General features: G+C 51.8%; 1 protein-coding gene across 2 annotated transcripts in view; it reads left to right on the forward strand.

Moving 5' to 3' along the window:
• FIGNL2 (fidgetin like 2) overlaps positions 1-18,358 on the forward strand; it is a 68,890-nt gene that overhangs the window by 7,995 nt on the left and 42,537 nt on the right. The window contains exon 3 of one of the 2 annotated variants that reach the window (XR_009211719.1): positions 13,331-13,463. The exons of the other annotated variant lie outside the window; for it this stretch is intronic. The gene's annotated coding sequence lies outside the window, so the exon portion shown is untranslated. Of the gene's footprint in view, positions 1-13,330; positions 13,464-18,358 lie in introns of those variants that run through there. 2 annotated transcript variants of the gene reach the window in all.

Below are 18,358 nucleotides of genomic sequence, written 5' to 3' on the forward strand. Positions count from 1 at the left end.
TTAGTAGAGACAGAGTTTCACCATGTTGGCCAGGCTGGTCTCGAACTCTTGGCCTCAGGTGATCTGCCCATCTCGGCCTCCCAAAGTTCTGGGATTACAAGCATGAGCCACCGCGCCCGGCCTTCTTTTCTTAAGTCTTCAAGGTCTTCTTCCTGTCTTTGGTGTTCTTAAGTTTTACTTCAATGCTTAGGTATGGATTTCTTAGGATTTATCTTTTTTTTTTTTTTTTTGAGACAGGGTCTCACTCTATCAGGTGATCCTTTCACCTCAGCCTCCCAAGTAGCTGAGACTACAGGCACCTGCCACTATGCCCAGCTAATTTTTTTTTTCTTTTTTATAAAGAGGAGGTCTCACTATGTTGCCCAGGCTGGTCTTGGGCTCCTGGGCTCCAGTCATCCTCTTGCCTTGGCCTCTCAAACTGCTGGGATTACAGGTATGAGCCACCACGCCCAGCCTAGAGATTTTTTTTTCCCCTGTGAGCTATTTATGATTTTCCCTAGAAAATGATGTCGGAAATTTCTTGAGGCTGAGGACTAAGGTATCTTCCTTTGGAGAATATGAGTTTTTTTTGTTTTGTTTTGTTTTGTTTTGTTTTTTCCTGCCAGGCATGTAGAGGTACCAACCAGTCCTGAACCACTTTAAACTAAATACCTAACTTGGATGGTTTTGGGTCATCCAGGGCTGCAAATAAGCGCAAAGATCAGCTGGTGGTTACAACTCAGAGATACAGCCTCGCTATCAGCTCAGCACCGAGGCAGCTTTCATTAAAGTCCTCTGGATGTGACAGTGGGATAGATTTATTTCAGGTTCAATCTACGTGAAGGATGAATCCTTGGGAGTCACAGCTTTTTAGAGAATCTCCTATTAGATTCCTCACCTTGGTTCTATCAGAAATAGAGACTGTGAAAGTTGAAGTTCAAGTTTGCCTAATTCGACAAATATCCTCACACTAAAGAAGGGTTCCTTTGTCTGTTTCCCTGAGTTCCTGCCTCTTCCCTTAGACTTTAACCTAATACTTTCTTGCTACCTGACCAGCTCATCTACACTTTTAAAATAATTTGCGTATTTCAATCAGCATTTTTACATGACTTATGCTGAAAAATCAGTCCAGAATCCAGCCAGTCATATCATTGGAAATAGAATTTCCTCTATTCCTAATTAATTGCAAAAAAGCCCAATAGGAGACAGATGTGGTGGCTCACGGCTGTAATCCCAACACTCTCGGAGGCTGAGGCAGGCAGATCACTTGAGGCCAGGAGTTAGAGACCAACCTGGGCAACATGGCAAAACTCTGTCTCTATTAAAAATACCACCAAAAAAAAAAAAAAAAAAATTAGCCAGGCATGGTGGCCTGTGCCTGTAGTCCCAGCTACTCAGGAGGCTGAGAGGTTGGCTTGAGCCTGGAAGATGGAGGTTGCAGTGAGCTGAGATTACACCACTGCACTCCAGCCTGGGCAACAGAGCAAGACTCCATTCCAAAATAAATAAATAAAATAAAAAGCCCAATAGGAAATGGGCAAATAGCATGGTCAATTAATTCATAAAAGAAATACAAATGGCCAGGCCAGGCGCGGTGGCTCACACCTGTAATCCCAGCACTTTGGGAGGCTGAGGTGGGCAGATCACCTGAGGCCGGGAGTTTGAGACCAGCCTGACCAACATGGAGAAACCCTATCCCTATTAAAAATACAAAATTAGCCAGGCGTACTGGTGCATGCCTGTAATCCCAGCTACTCGGGAGGCTGAGGCAGGAGAATCACTTGAACCCAGGAGGCGGAGGTTGCAGTGAGCTGAGATCGTGCCATTGCACTCCAGCCTGGGCAACAAGAGCAAAACTCTGTGTCAAAAAAAAAAAAAAGAAAGAAAGAAAAGAAATACAAATGTTCAATAAATGTATGAAAAGATGCTTAACCTCACAGGAGGCAGGAAAAGGCAAATTAAAATAACAATGAAATATTGCTTTTGGCCCATCGGTTTGGTAAAAATTAAACATTAATAATATTAAGTGCTTACACTGTGGGGGGAATGTAAATTAGTGAAATATTTTTGGAAAGCATTTTGACAGTATCTATCAAAATAACAAATGTACATACACATTGACCCAGAAATTCTGCTTTTAGAAATCTTTTTCAAAACAGTGCTTGCATATGTGAGCAAAGATAGACTGGGTAGGCCTGGCATAGTGATTCATGCCTGTAATCCTAGCACTTGGTGGGAGGCTGAGGCAGGAGGATTGCTTGAGGCCAGGAGTTCAAGACCAGCCTGGGCAACACACGGAGACCCTGTCTCTACAAAATAAATAAATACAAATAAATAATAAAATAAAATTTTAAAAGACATACTGAATATACCTTGAAGCATTGTTTGTAATAGTAAAAAAAAATTAGAAACAACTTAAATGTTCATCAGTAGAGGAAAGGTTAGAGGCACATGTAGATTATGCCTCCATTCAATGCCTCCATTTATCTTCAAGAAGAAGATAAATATCTACATGGTTTGTCCTGAAAATCTCTCTGAGCCACCTTGTTCGTGGTTGGAAAAAAAGCCAAATGTAATGACACACACACATACAAACACACAGGCACGCACTATACTGTATACATATATATACACACACACTTGAGGCCAGGAGTTCAAGACCAGCCTGGGCAACATAGTGAGACCCCATCTCTAAAACATACGTGTGTGTGTGTGTGTGTGTGTGTGTGTGAGAGAGAGAGAGAGAGAGAGAGAGAGAGTGAGAGAGACTGGCTATTTACATGTTTTTTGTAAATGCATAGAAAGAGCTGGAATGGTTATTCTTTTTTTTTTTTTTTTTTGAGACAGGGTCTTGCTCTGTCATCTAGGCTGGAGCACAGTGGCACAATCATGGCTCACTGCAGCCTTGACCTCCCTGGGATCAAGCAATCCTCTCACTTCAGCCTCCTGAGTAGCTGGGACTACAGGCATGCGCCAGCATGCCCAGCTAATTTTTGTGTTTTTTTAGAGACAGGGTCTTGCTATGTTGCCCAGGCTGGTAACTCCTGGGCTCAAGTGATCCACCCACCTTGTCCTCCTAAAGTGCTGGGATTACAGGCATGAGCCACCGTGCCCGGCCAGAATGGTCATTCTTAACATTGGCTGCACAATGTAATCACTTAAGGACTTTTTAGAAATAGTGATACCTGGAACCCACTCTGGAGATTCTGAGGCTGTTGGTCTGGGGCACAACCTGGGCAACAGGAATTTAAAAATCTCTCCATGTGATTCTAATGTACAGCCCAGATGGGGAACCACTAGAAAAAATGATGCTCTTTAAAACATGGTTAACTTAAAGAGGAGGAATAAGAGAAGGATGAAGAAAAAGGTTTTTTGTTTGTTTATTTTGAGATGGAGTCTTGCTCTGTCGCCCAGGCTGGAGTTCAGTGGTGCGATCTCCACTCACTGCAAGCTCCGCCTCCCGGGTTCACGCAATTCTCCTGCCTCAGCCTCCCGAGCAGCTGGGACTACAGGCGCCCGCCACCACGCCCGTCTAATTTTTTGTATTTTTAGTGGAGACGGGGTTTCACCGTGTTAGCCAGGATGGTCTCGATCTCCTGACCTTGTGATCCGCCCGCCTCAGCCTCCCAAAGTGCTGGGATTACAGGCGTGAGCCACCGCGCCCAGCGGGTTTGTTTTTCAAACTTGTATAATGTTTGAATCTTCCACCTAGATAATTACTACTTGGTAATGATAGAAAAAATATATAAAAGAATCAGAAATATTTCCCTGTTTCTTTCTTTTCCTCTGCACACAGAGTTCATCATCCCTTGGTGGTAGCTCTAATTCATTCATTCAATCATTATTAATTGAAAACTACTCTGCGTCAGGCACACAGTTCAGCGCTTGTGTTTTTCACACTAGTTATCATTAATCTCATTCTTGGCCAGGTGCCGTGGCTCACACCTGTAATCCCAGCGCTTTGGTTATCTCTGTGTCTCCTGCATCTAGTACCTTGTCAGCCATTCAGTAAATGTGAGTTCCCCGCCAGATTCTCCTCTGGCCTGAAGATCACCCCCAGCATCATGCAGGAGTGATGGTCAGGGACAAGGAATCTTATTTTTGTTTGTTTGTTTGTTTGTTTTGAGAGGAAGTCTCACTCTGTCACCCAGGCTGAAATGCAGTGGCCCAATCTCGGTTCACTGCATCCTCTGCCTCCCGGGTTCAAGTGATTCTCCTGCCTCAGTCTCCTGAGTAGCTGGGACTACAGGCACGCAAATATGCCCAGCTAATTGTTGTATTTTTAGTAGAGACGGGGTTTCACCATGCTGGCCAGGCTGGTCTTGAACTCCTGACCTCGTGATCCGCCTGCCTTGGGCACCCAAAGTGCTGGGATTACAAGGGTGAGCCATCGCGCCCGGCCTAGGGACAGAGTCTTTAACCTGTGCAGAGAGACCGTAAGAACACGTAGGTAGGTGAATGGGGATTTCACATTTTGCTTTTCAAATCCTCTTTCCCCCAAGCCCAGAGAAGCTACTTCTAGCACCAATCACCTCAGCCTCAGCAAGGGTCTTGTTACTGCGAGGCCACTGCCAGCCAGCAGGTGGCAGGCCTGGGCAGGAATTGGAAGAGCATTCCCACCCCACAGGCTTGAGGCTGTAGCTGAGGTTTCTAGGGTCAGGTGCAGTGTCTGGGTCTTGGCAGGGCAGATGCACAGGAGCGTGGTGGGGTTCCACTTCTGGCTCAAAGGAAAGGGATTATTTCTGTAGATCCGCTTTAGCCAACCTGGATGGGTACCCCAAGTGTGAGGATTTTTTTTTTTTTTCAGAAGGAGTCTTGCTTAGTTGCCCAGGCTGCGGTGCAGTGGCACGATCTTGGTTCACTGCAACCTCTGCCTCCCAGGTTCAAGTGATTTTCCTGCCTCAGCCACCCGAGTGCCCGGGATTACAGGCGTGAGCCACCACATCCAGCTTACTTTTGTATTTTTTTTTTCTTTTTTTTGAGACAGAGTTTCATTCTTGTAGTCCAGGCTGGATGCAGTGATGCCATCTTGGCTCACTGCAACCTCTGCCTCCAAGGTTCAAGCGATTCTTCTGTCTAAGCCTCTCGAGCAGGTGGGACTATAGGCATGTGCCACCAAACCTGGCTAATTTTTGTATTTTTAGTAGAGACATAGTTTTACCATGTTGGCCAGGCTGGTCTTGAACTGCTGACCTCAGGTGATCCGCCCATCTCAGCCTCCCAAAGTGCTGTGATTACAGGTGTGAGCCATGGTGCCTGGCCAAGTGTGAGGATTCTTCTACCTTCTACCTGCATTGATGCCCTGTCTTGAAGTGCCCTGTCCAGGCCTCCCTCCTCAAGAGGACTCCACAGGGATCCCTTCCCAGCCCCTGCCAAGTTCCCCAGGCCTGGTCTTTTTTTTTTTTTTTTTTTTTTTTGACGGAGTCTCGCTCTGTCGCCCAGGCTGGAGTGCAGTGGCGCAATCTCGGCTCACTGCAAGCTCCGCCTCCCGGGTTCACGCCATTCTCCTGCCTCAGCCTCTCCGAGTAGCTGGGACTACAGGCGCCCGCCACCACGCCCGGCTAATTTTTTTTTGTATTTTTAGTAGAGACGGGGTTTCACCGTGGTCTCGATCTCCTGACCTCGTGATCCGCCCGCCTCAGCCTCCCAAAGTGCTGGGATTACAAGCGTGAGCCACTGCGCCCGGCCAGGCCTGGTCTTGACCCTCTCTGTGTATGCCTTTGTTGATAGAAATGACTGTGGTAGTGGGGCGTGGAGTTGTTGGTTAATGTGTAAAATAATGGATAGCTCCTGGATGATACAGGTACACTTCAGCCAGGGCCTTCCACAGTCTCAGGCTGTGGTCTTAAGGATTAAAAGCAAAGGCCCTTTATGGATTACCCTCCTTTGGACCTCTCAGCCGCTGGGGTCTGACAGGAGTTCACAAGGATGTTCCTTTGCCTGCCGCTCCTATTTCTCAATCACTCTCTTCAGTGTCTTCTGCTGGTACTCCTCTTTCTGTCTGCCTGTCTTCCCCTTTTCTTCAGCTTGATCTTTCTCATCTTGCCATCTGGCTCTTTCCATCTCCCTCTCCCTCCGATGCTCTCTCTTAAGCCCTGATAACATACACTGCTTGCTCCCTAACTTGCTCTCTGACTGCCGTGCATAATCTCCAGCCATCTAATCCTTTGGGCTGGATTTTTGCCCAGAGTCTTGACTTGCGGAATTCAATCAGAAGAGAAGGTGGTGGGGCAGGGGGCGGGGGGCGGGGGGCAGGGGGGCGTTGCGGGGGCAAATCTACAGAGAAGGAACTCAGGAAACTTTTGAGTCTGCTTTGGGAACCAAATATTGTGTCATCTCATCCCTTTCCTTTCTTCTGGGATCTTTTTCCAGCAGAAGCCCCTCTCCTCCCAGCCTCCAGGCTTGGTGGCAGTTACAGCTGGAGCCAGCAGTCAGTGGGGAAATGGCCCAGCCTAGCTGAAGGACTAGATGCAGGATGGGACCCAGCAGAGCAGGGCAGAGAATGGAGGAGGTGGCCTCTGACCCCAGCTCTGGCCCCTTCTAGGGGTCCTGTGTGACCTGCCACAGGTCATGCCCCCAGCCAGGAAGGTCTGGGATTGATTTAGGGTCCACTCTGACCAGCTCGTCCTCACTGGACTATGACCCCTTGGGTGTGGGTGAGGACAAGGGTCATGGGTGAAGTTCAGGCAGGGGTGTCCTGACCACCACTACAGCATACCTGTTGCAAATCCTTCTGCACTCCTAGTGGACTGGAGGGGAGGTCTGGGTACATGAATTCAAGGTTCTCACTGAATAACCCATTCCCTGTGGCACAGCTCAGGGCCATGGCGAGGGAGCCACGGTGATTGCCTAGTGGGCGTTCAGGGACAGCATTCTCAGGAATCAGGCCCAAGGTATCTTACAAAGCAGAGACAGCTTCATTGCTCACCAAAAGGGCAGCCAGTTAAGTCCTAAGTAAGCCCTTCCACCCATCACCACCAACCGCAGTTACACTGAGCTGCTCAGAGCCGGTGTACATTTGTGTTTACAAAAATTTTTACATTTATGTTTAGCCTGGTATATTTCATGTTATCAGTTTCCATTCATCCACCATTCCCTTCTGGAGATATCACTGAAGAATATTCTCTACTCCGAGTATTTCACTTTTTTGACCGTCATCCACAGTAAATACATTTACTTCTGGACCCAGGACACATGAATGCACATGTAACTAAAAGCAGCGTTTCCTAAAACTGTAAAGCGCTGTGATGTTTTCTACTCTACTCTATTTTGTTGTAAGGAAAAAAAAGTTTTTAAAATGATTCCGTCAACAAGTAGTGGGCCGGCACTTAGAGTTTCCAGTAAATAACCTCTTACATCTTTACACCTTTGCAAGTCTTTAAAGCCCATTTTTCAAACACAGAATCCATATAATCTTCATAAAAGCCAGTGAGGAAGATAAGGCAGGGTTTTTCATTGACCCATCTTACAGATGAGAAAACAGAGACTCTGTGAGATCTGCTGAAGATCACCCAGCTGGTGTGTGGCAGGGATGGGATTCTGAGTCAGGTCTTTTGTACACCTGTTCATGCTGCCCTAATGCCCCGTCGTTTCACTCTTTCCCTGTCCTCTGACACCCTCCTGATTGAGGTCATTGTTTCCAGTCTGAAGGCCATCCCCTTCCATGGGGAAGATGGAGACACATGGCAGCTGAGTAATTTTGTTTCCCGTCATCTGTTAACACCTCACCATCTGTCAATTCCACCCTCAGCCTCCCACCCACTACCCAGAGGCCAGCGTGGGGGAAGAGGCCATTTTCTTAGAGTCTGAGCCTTCAGGCCCCCTCCCACAAAGAGACTCAGAATACCCACAGAAATCTCATTTTTCAGCTCAGAACCAACAGCTGTGGACTAGAATTACAAGGGGCAGCACAGGAACAAGATTAAGGACTTTCTGAGGTCAGAGGTATAAAGCAAGGTGAGTCACCCCTCCCTGACCACCAGGTCTTGTCTTCATGCCCCCCGCACCTCCACCCCCCATCTTGCTGAGGATCCAGAGCTGTGAGGAAGGTGAGCTGATCCCAGCAGCAGGAGCCCTGCAAGCTGCTTCAAGTGTGGCAAAGCGAGTCCATCTTACAGGGGCCTGGGCAGATTTATGGGGCCTTGGGTGTGGCTAGCTGTTGCTCAGCTTCTGCCTTTCTAATTCTCCCCTCTCCTTGCTCACCCTGCCCCCTCCTCAAGAAGGCCTTTGTGCAGGACAATGAGGAATCCATAAATTCCAGGGCACAGGGATGGGGGGAGGGGAACACTGGTCACTTCAGCTCCCCTCGTCCACCCTGGGGGCCCTGCATAGATAGCAAGGAGGGGCTTCCATGGAGTGGCCCCCTCTCATCTGATTCACACGGGAGCCCAGAGACAGAAGTGGGCCAAGCCCCACCACTGGCTTTCACAGATAAAGAAACTGAGGCTCAGAAGCAGAGGGTGTCTCCAGACCCTGCTTCATTCACTCTGCCTCTCGCTCATGTATTCATCCTCTTCCTCTTACCTATGCCCTGGTCCTTCCCTCACTCAGGCATTCACTCCACAAATACCTATGGAGTTCTAGATGAGCACCAGGCCAGGTACAGAGGGGGCAATGGTTGGTGAGACCCAGCCCCTCCACCAGCCCCCCACTCTGGAGGGTCATAGAGCAGTGAGCTGTGGTCCCAGAAGAGCCAAAGCATAGCTCCAACCCCAGTTTTCCCAGCTGGCAAGCTGTACTCTTTCATCAGCAAGCCCTACACGGCTTTCATGAGCATTTTGGAGTTTGATCCTGGTGGGGGCCCTGGGAGACGGGTATTATGTACGTCTCCCCCACCACTTTGCTAATGTGGTCTCAAGAGGGTTAATTGTCGCTCTCAAGAGGGTAAATGGTGGGCAAGACCACCCCTCCGGTGGGTAGCAGAACTGAACCAGGAACCACCCTCTGCACCACTCCAAGTGCTGTGGGGACCCAGAATATGGGCGTGGGCTGAGGCTCAACTTCCTCTTCTACCACTTGCCCAGTTGGCCCTGTGCCTGACCCCCATGCCGAGATTTCCCTGGTGTTCTTCCCATCTTCCCGCAGTAGTTATTAAATGTCCCAGGCTCACCCTGATTTCTTTACCCCACTCATCTATCTGTTGGATAGTAATAATGAATTCAATGCTTATGCTGCCTGTGTGTTGTGGTGTGGATCTGTGTGTGTGGTATATCTGCTTGTAAACTGAGGCTATTAGTGTCTACTTCACAGGAGGATGGAATGAATTAAATTAAACTATGTAAAGGACTTAGAATGATGTCTGGCACAGTCAGCTGATTAGCTGTCAGCCAAGATTATTGTTCTAGTAAGCCATGGGTCTGCCTGTGTGTGCAAGGCATCTAGGTGTGTACCAGGTGAGTACAGGTGTTTGTAACTGGCCCCACCCAAAGAGAAGCCCCCTCGGAGGTGACCAGATGAACTAGCATCCAATTTGGTCCCAGGGACTCCTTTCCTGGAATGTATGGAGCATGTATTGAGTGCTTCTTGGTTTGCACCAGCCTTTGTGCTAGAGAACAAGAAAGACAAGTTCCCTGCGTTCATGAAGCTGACATTCTGGTAAGTGAAACAGACCACAAACCAAGTGAATAAGAAAGATAATTACAGAATGTGGTGAGTCCTGTGGAAGAAATATATAAGGTTAAGTGACAGACTGGATCGGGCAGATGGGGCTGCTTTATTATTGTGGTCAGGGATGATGGCAAGGTGACGTTCCTGGGAAGGATCTGGGCAGAGCGATCCAGGAAAAGCACCAGCAAAGCCAAGGCCAGAGGTGGGGGAAAGCTTGTCAAGTTCAATGAACAGAAAGGCAGCCAGTGTAAGCAGCGTCTGGGCAGTGGGGAGAAGGATAGGAAGAGAGGTCTGTCTGTGCAGGTAGGGGCTTCCTTCGCAGGGAAGCTGTGGGTGGCTGTTAAGCGAGGAGGCACATGCCCTGGTGTTTTCCTGATTTGTATTTTTAAAGGTCTCTTTGCCTGCAGTGTGAACCGATTGTTGGGGACCCTGGAAGAGCGGACAGGAGTCTTTTCGATTGTGCAGGGAAGTAACAGGAGCTTGGGCAGTCGAGTGGGAGCAGGGGCAGGGGCAGGGGCTGTTTTAGGAACTATGTTAGAGACAGAGGAACAAGATTCAGAGTGAGGGTGGGAGAGGAATTAAAGAAGAAGGAAAGGCCCAGGGAGCCCAGTTGATCCTGTTGTTTCTACTCTGGGCCAGGAGAGTCCCCCTGTCCTCTTTGGCCCTGGCCCTCACCCACAGGGGCCAACCCTAGCCATTTGCTCTCCCACTGTGTCCACCCTCAGCAGCCCTCAATCAAGGGCAGGCCAGGCTGGCTCATCTGAGACCTTTGTGAGAAACGGTGCCCCCTGCCCTCCTTCAGAACGAGTTAGCACCTGCCAAGGCCCAGCTTGGAATCCCATTCACCCACAACCACGCCTCCCACCTTGTATAGGTCACAACCTGCACAACCGTACAGCTCCCCTCTCCCTAGCCTGGGCCACTGGCTCGACCTGAAAATCTTCAGAACTTTGAGGACCTGCAGGCCCGGAGCTGGTTGCAGCCGGCCCTGGCCTGAAACAACTCTGGGGGTGGGGGCGGCTGAAGACTCGGCCTTCCCAAAGGGAATCTCTCGGCCCTCGTCCCGGGAGAAGGAGGTGTCTCCACCGGGCCCTCACATCACTCTCCCCTAGAAGCTGGGATGCCTGCGCCCCAGCGGCCACAGCCGCCCCTCCCGGACCCCCTCCCCATCGGTTCCCGGCGAGGCCGCCGCCTCTCCCGCAGGAGCGAGCTGCCGAGCCGATCTTCCGGCCCCAGGCTACGGCGGGGGAGGGTCCGAGCCGTAATTGCTGCCATCTGCTCCCTCCTCCCTCCTCTTCCCCCACAGCCTGGGGGAGGCTCCGAGGCTCGCGCTCTGGCCCCGCGCCCCCGCTTCCGAACGTCCGCCTTTTACGCGCAGCCCTGGCCACCGAGGGGCGGGAGCTCCAGGTGGCCCTCGAGCCCCCCTGGGGCGAGTGCGGGGGTGAACCGAGAGCACCCATCAGCATCTCTGGTGGGGGACGGGCCCTAGTCGGAGCCACACAGCATTGCGAGACGGAATCCCACCGCTGGGGTTCTGCTCCTCGTGGAGCCAGGCCTTGGGAAGCACGGGGGTGTCCCTCGGCCACTCGCTCGGCCGGCGTGCACACGGGTGGGTAGCTCACGCCCGCCTCGGGATACCGATGCGTGGATCTGGATCTCGGATCTGGACAGACGCGTCCGGGATGTGTGTAGGAGGGAGGCGCAGAGCCCAGGCCCGAGCCTGAAGCCGGTGGGGAGGAGGCAGGACTCTGCTCTTCGGGCCCGGCGGGCTGGAGTTATCGTCGGCTGGGGAACCTTGGGCAGCGCTCAGAGCCGTGTCCTCACCTGTAAAATGGGGACCCAGTACCTGCTTCTCGGGTGCATCCAGAGGATTTGATTCCACAGTCTGGGAAGCAACACCTGCGGGTGGGAGAATGGTTAGGCCTGGGGAGACAGGGGCATCAGGCCTCACCCTCGCCTTGGGAAGGTGCTGTGACAGAGCTGCGAACCCGGAGGCGGCAGGGACTGTGGGGGAAGAGGGAGTGTGGGCTGGGGATGGGAGGCTGGTATCAAGGCCATTTCCTGGGGTCTCCAGCAGCATGGGCTTCAGGGGGTGAAGATGTCTGATGACAGTGCTGGGGGGCATTGGAGGAGATCTGGAATGTTTATGGATCACCCTCAGGGCTATCAGAGTCTCAAATAATCTGTCGCATTTTTCTCATAAGAACATTTTTGCCTGGCACCCTGAGTTCTGATGCTTTGCTGCTCTTTTTTTCTTCTGGATTTCTGCTCACTAGAGTCCTCACAGGGTAACAGAGAGCATCTGACTGCCCTGGTACAGGAAGCCACTCACCCCGGTCCCCTGGTGACAGACAGCCGTGCTGCCCAGGACCCAGAAAACCTCACCTTGTGGCACAGAAGGTGCCTGCTGCCTCCCTCTCCTGTAGCCTTGCTGACTCCAACAAACCTGTGTTTGTCTCAGAGGCCAGCTCCTGCAGGACTGAACTATATCTCCTTCCCCTAACCGTCACTGCCACTAGTCTGATGGCCTGACCCCTCAGCACAGTGAGCCTTGGGGTGCCGAGAGCAGGCCTCCTCAAAACCCTGGAGGGGCTGTCACTGTAGGGAGGGGATACATCGTGAGAATTCTGGAATCACAGGGACCATTGGACAACCCGAGGGTAACTGACTTCTGCAGGGGTCAGGAGGATGCCCCAGAGTCAGCGGCTTCTGGGCTGGGGTTGGAGGGAGGAATAAAATAAAAGTTCACCAGGGCAGGAAGGCTCGGCCCCAGGGAGGACTGTTTGAGGCCTGAAGTTCTGGACCAGCCCAGGCAACATAGTGAGATACCATCTCAAAAAAAAAAAAAAAAAAAAAAAAAAAAATTAAAATATTAGCCAGCTGTGGTGGTACATGTCTGTAGTCCCACCTACTCTGGAGGCTGAGGCAGAAAGATTGCTTCAGCCCAGGAGCTGGAAGCTGCAGTGAGCTATGATTGTGCCACTGCACTCCAGCCTGGGTGACAGACTGAGACTCCATCTCTAAAAAAAGTTTAAAAGTTCACCAGAGAAGGAAGAGAAATGGTGCTCCAGGAAGAAGGAGCAGTGTATGCAAAGATGGGAGTGTGAAAGTCCAGCTGCAGCCTGGGGAAGCATGGCAAGTGTGATGTACCTGCAGGAAGAGTGTTGGAGGGGAGCGGTTGACTGGGATATGGAGGGGAACCATGTGTGAAGGGAGTCTGAGGGACACAAATACCAGGTCAAGGAATTTCGACTTGAGTGTGTTATAACAAGTTGAAGCATATGCAGGAAGCGGTGGATAGGAACAAAAATGGCCAAAGACATGAAGCTGACAAGAAGTAGAATGAAAAGGCAAGGGCCAGCCTAAGTGATAAAAAGGCTATTCACTCATCTGGGCCTCACACCTGGGAGACAATAGGGATTGGCGAGGTTTCTAGAATTCCCTCAATGGTGCATAGGTAAGCCCCAGGGATCCCTCCTAAAGGCCACAGTTGTTACTCAGCCCCAGCCAGTTGTTGCCATCCAGGAATGCAAACATGTTGCCAGTGTTTTCAAGAAAATTTAAAAATAGAGCCATGTGCAGTGCCTGGAGCCTGTAATCTCAGCTACTCAGGAGGCTGAAGCGGGAGGATCATTTGGGCCCAGGAATTAAGGCTGCAGTGAGCTATGATTGCACCACAGCACTCCAGCCTGGGGGACAAAGCAAGACTCCGCCTTAAATTTTTTTTTTTTTTTTTTTGAAACAGGGTTTCACTCTGTCACCCAGGCTGGAGTACAATGGCACCACGCCACTCAGCTTACTGCAGCTTCTGCCTGCTGTGCTCAAGCGATCCTCCCACCTTAGTCTCCTGAGTAGCTGGGACTACAGGCACGCACCACCACACCTGGCTATGTATTTTTGTTGTTGTTTTCTTTTTTTTTTTTTTTTTTTTGTAGAGACGCGGTTTCGCCGTGTTGCTCAGGCTGGTCTCAAATTCCTGGGCTCAAGTTATCTGCCCACCTTGGCCTCCCAAAGTGCTCAGATTACAGGCGTGAGTCACTATGACCAGCCAAAAAAATTTTTTTTAATAAATGTAGATTTTTGTGTTGCCTCCTGGCTTTTAAATCTTGACAACGATTTTAAAAAAAGTTTAATTATGTGAGTGCCTTAACTACACAGGACACAAACATAATGGGACTAGATTTGGCCCACTGGCCACCAGTCTTCAATGGCTTCAGAGTTGCTGGAAAGCTATTGGAAGTCTTGCAAGGAGGGAAATAATCTGAATAACAGGCCTGTTTTAGGACACTCGCTCAGGGGCAGTGTGGAGGAATGGACTGGTAGCAGAAGGTCAGTGGGGGCAGTTGCAGTTGTCCAGGCGAGAGGGGCTGAGGCCTGAACAAAAGTGGCTGACCAGGAGATAGGGAAGACTCCCCAGGCGCACTGTAGGGATCTTCAGGGATTAGCCCACCCTGGGAAGTTAAAGGTTTAAAGTCTCCTGTCCCTTTGTCCCCTCTGAGGGATTGCAAAACATCATCATCTAGTGGGTGGAGAGGCCTATTTAGAGTTGGATACCCCTGGAAATCCCCAAGGGTGGGTGCTGGCAGGCCACCCCACGGGGCTAGTAAGACATTCCAAACTGCCTGCAGAGGGAGGGGTTGTCCTGGGGGAGGGGCTCAGGAATCTGGCCTGGCCTTCAGGAAGACCCCAGCCAGCCCTAATGGGAACCACACGTGGGGTGAGTTTGGAATCCCGGATTGCCTGTGACGTTTGGCTTTGGAATCGGACACTTGGCTGGGGTCACTCCTGACCTGCTGAAGTCTGAGGCCTCCCAGCCCCAGCTCTCCTCCTAATCGCTGCCAGACGCATTCTGCCCTGGGGCCTGCCTGGTTTCTGGAGAGAGGGTGCTTCTTGGACCCCACTTGCTGTAAGAAGATCATCATCTACGCCCTGGGGGAGTAGGGGTCCTCAGGCAGGAATTCCAGGCTTCCTGCACGGCCAAGGGTTGATGCCCTCAGAGATAGCCGACCAAGAAGTTCCTTCCAGTGTCCATCAAAACAGTATTCCCTGAATTTACAACCCTCTTGGAGTCCTGATGGCTTCTGGCCTTGTAGAGACCGGTACCCTCAGCCTCCACCCCTCCCCTGCAGCGTCTGCGAGTGCTCTGCGGCTCTGGCAGTCAGAGCCTCCTCCCCCCCATACCCCACAGGGTTAATTCCTTGCACCATCCTCAGGCACTAGGAGGAGGGAGCAGTCCAAAGGGCAGGGGACAAGCCCTGTGAACAGGTGGTTCGCTCCTGAGGAGTCGCTGAAAAACAAGAGGAGGGAAACGAGTCTCTCCCAGCACACTTCCCAAGACTTTCTCTTCCTGCCAACCCAAATACCTCCTTGTCTGAGGACTAGAGCTGCCACGTGAAGAGATGTGTCAATACATCATAGAGGGTCTAGAAAAACTCTTGGTCTTTATTTGAGTGGCTCACCCAGTCCTTGAGCCATGGCTGTCATCACATCTGCTAAGCCCTCTTCATAACCCTCTGGCTATTGTGTGTGTGTGTGTGTGGGTGGAGGATGCACTTTCTGCTTAAGTCCCTGACACTCCCAAGGGCCCCCTCAGGCCCAGCCCCCTCCCCCTTGGTACCCTCTTTGAGAACTTCCAGGCAGCCTGCTCAGCATCAGGCCAGGGGCTCAGGAGCTTGGACAGGCTGCATTCCTGAGGGCAGGGAAGAGGAGGGGGGGACTGTACAAAGCCCACTCCTCCCTTCCAGCACAGACCCAGTGCTGCCCGGACTGATGCTCTCTCTAGCCACGCTGAGGATGGCCAGTGTAGCTTCATAAAAACCCGGCAGCAGGGCCAGGGAAGTAGGGGCTCTCCTAAAGACTAAGCCTTCTGTGCCCTGGAGCTCTTCCACTCCCGGTGGGACCTAAGGTTCCAGCATGAATAGGAGCTCATGGTGGGCACTGGGTAAAGGGTCGTGCGGCGAGGTGACCAGGCGTGGAGGAGACACAGCCCGCTTGGCATAACTTAACATTCCTTCTGCAGGGCAGCTCAGTCTCCCAAAAGTCTCTAGAGAGGGCGCAGGGACTTCCAGAGAGAAATCAGGCCCAGCCGAATGGAAGCTCGGCAGCCGCTGCAGAAGCTGAGAGCGCGCTGGGGAGGAGCGGCACCTCCTCTGGAGCTGAGGATTAGGGTAGTCCCTCCAACCCAGTCCGTCCCATCCCCCAGCCCGATTTCGGGAAGCTCTCCCAATGAATATTTAATAGCTCAGCGCTAGGCCTGATTGAATTTTAATGCTGGCGACCCGAGCCCGGAGCCCAAGTCCAGGCAATTAGTCAGGAGCCATTAACGCTGACGGAGCTGATTTACGGGCGGGACCGGGCCCCGGGCCGGGGGCGCCCAGGCTGGCGGGCGGCCGGGGATTGGGCGGACTGAGCCTTTGCGGCAGCCAATCTTCGCGGCTGCCTCAGCCTACTTTGCATCTCATTTGCATAGCGCTCCCAGGGGCAGCCCGGGGCACGGCTTGGGGAGGCCCTGGGCCGGGGGTCTGGGAGGCGGGCGGGTGATGGGGAGTGGGGCCCAGGCGTGGCCCTCCTCCCGGGGCCGGACTAGAATTTATGGCAAAACCTCTCTCGGTTTGCACGTGGACAATCCCGCTGTTCCCTGGTAGGGTCCAGGTCTGAGGGCAAATTCCAAGGGAAAAGGAGGGGAGCAGAGACGACGGCCGACCTGGAAGCCAGGCAGCTCCGCTGCGTCTCGGGACCTAACAAAGAGCTCCGCGGTTAGCAGAGGGAGGAGCCTTTCCCGCCCTCGCTGTGTGCCAGGCGCTGTGCCTGCCTAGATCTCCACCTTCCTGCCCTGCTGCCCACCCCCTCCCGGCCCCGCCCTCCTCCCCCGGCCTCTCAGAGGGAGCATCTACGCTGATGGGAATGGAGCTGGTGGTTTTCAGGGTTTTTGTGGTTTTCAGGTTGGATTATGCCCCAGAAGGCTAGAGAGGAAGCCAAGGGCCCTCGGAGGAGACGGCCCTCCTCTCCGCCTTGCCCCTCATCCCTCTGACCTGTGTGAATGAGCTGGGACTCAGCCTGGAGTGTTCTATTGAACTATGCCCGACCCCTTAAATCATAGGTCAAGGATTTAGCTGGCCTGTCTGCTGCCACTCTGGCAGGTGGCCTCCTCCTCGCCAGCCCCACCCCTTTCCCAGCGGGTCCACGGAGCTGTGGTGGTGCTGCGGTGGACGGCGGCATCCTTCCCTTTGCAGGCAGGCGTCCCCATGGGTTCAGGCCTCCCTTGAGCTGGCACGGAGAAAGCCCATGGTTTGTACTGGGGGCATGGGCAATGGAGTGGGGTGGATAGAGCTCTGGGCTGGAAGGCCAGAACCTACACGGAGGCAGTGGGGAGGTTGGCAGAGAATGGAGAGACAGTAGTCAAGGAAGGCTTCCTGTTAGAGGCAGGGCAGAGACGAGACTGAAAAGGGAGGAAGGGAAGGGGTCAAGGAAAAAGGAAAGGAGAAGAAATCTTTCACAGGGGATCATCCTGTTTGAGGCAGGAGAGAGTAAGCTGAAAGCCCAAAAAGCCCCACGCTGAGTTTGGTATTCTCGTGCAGAGGTTCAGCAGGAGGCTGCCCTCCTAGGCCTAACCCAAAGATGCAGGCTGTGAAGGGATGAAGGGATGATGACCTTATTATCACCGTTTAAGGAGTACCTGCTATGTGCCAGGCACTATGCTAAGCACTGCCAATATATTGTTTCATCTAATCTTGTTTTTTCTTTTTGTTATGTTTCATCTAAAGTTTTGTTTTGTTTTGAGACGGAGTCTCGCTCTGTCGCCCAGGCTGGAGTGCAGTGGCTGATCTCAGCTCACTGCAACCTCTGCCTCCCGGGTTCGAGTGATTCTCCTGCCTCAACCTCCTGAGTAGCTGGGATTAAAGATGTGCACAACCACGCTCAGCTAATTTTTGTACTTTTAGTAGAAACAGGGTTTCACCATGTTTGTCAGGCTGGTCCCAAATTCCTGAACTTGTGATCCACCGGCCTCAGCCTCCCAAAGTGCTGGGATTACAGACATGAGCCACTGTGCTCGATCTCATCTAATCTTTATAGCAACCCAATGAGCTAAGTATTTTTAGAATTCCCATTTTACAGATTAGGATACTGAGGCTCCGAGAAAGGTGGTGGTTTGACCCAGATCACATAGCTAGTGGGTGGCAGAACGCTTGCTCTTGTCCACTACTCCACACTGCTCACAGCTACCTCAAACTTACACTTTTTTCACCCCCCAAACCTGTTTCTCCTACTGTGTCTCTTCTCTCCTTTTACCGGCACCTACCCGGTGATGAAAACAGATCCTGCATGTAATCTTTGCCAAAAGCCTGAGAAGTGATCCCATCCACATTGTCACCCATGCCCGAGTGCTTGGTGTTATTGATCATTTACAGTCCCAAAGGTTTCTAAGTTCTGCTCCCTCCTCTCTGCCTGCCCCTGCTTGGTTCAGGCTCAGGTCATCCTTGCCAGGGCCAGGGGAGGTACACCACATTGAACTTCCGTCTGTGCCAGGCTCTGTGCTAAGAGCTTTCAGGCATTGTCTCTGCATCAGCCCTCTCCAGAAGCCTAAGACTAGGTCCTTTGATTACCAGGGTCTCCATTTCACAGATGGGCTGGGGAAGGTGGGGAAACTGTGGGAAGAAATCCCCAGCTATACTGGGCCTGATGGTGGAGCAGGGAGCAGACCCCACCGGATCAAGCGCGCTTCAGAGTCTCTTGCCTTCTCAGCTGCTCCTCAAAACCCACTTCCCCAGGCTGG

This window comes from Hylobates moloch, unplaced genomic scaffold (genome assembly GCF_009828535.3).
Source record: "Hylobates moloch isolate HMO894 unplaced genomic scaffold, HMol_V3 SCAFFOLD_22, whole genome shotgun sequence".
In the NCBI taxonomy this organism is placed as follows: domain Eukaryota; kingdom Metazoa; phylum Chordata; class Mammalia; order Primates; family Hylobatidae; genus Hylobates; species Hylobates moloch.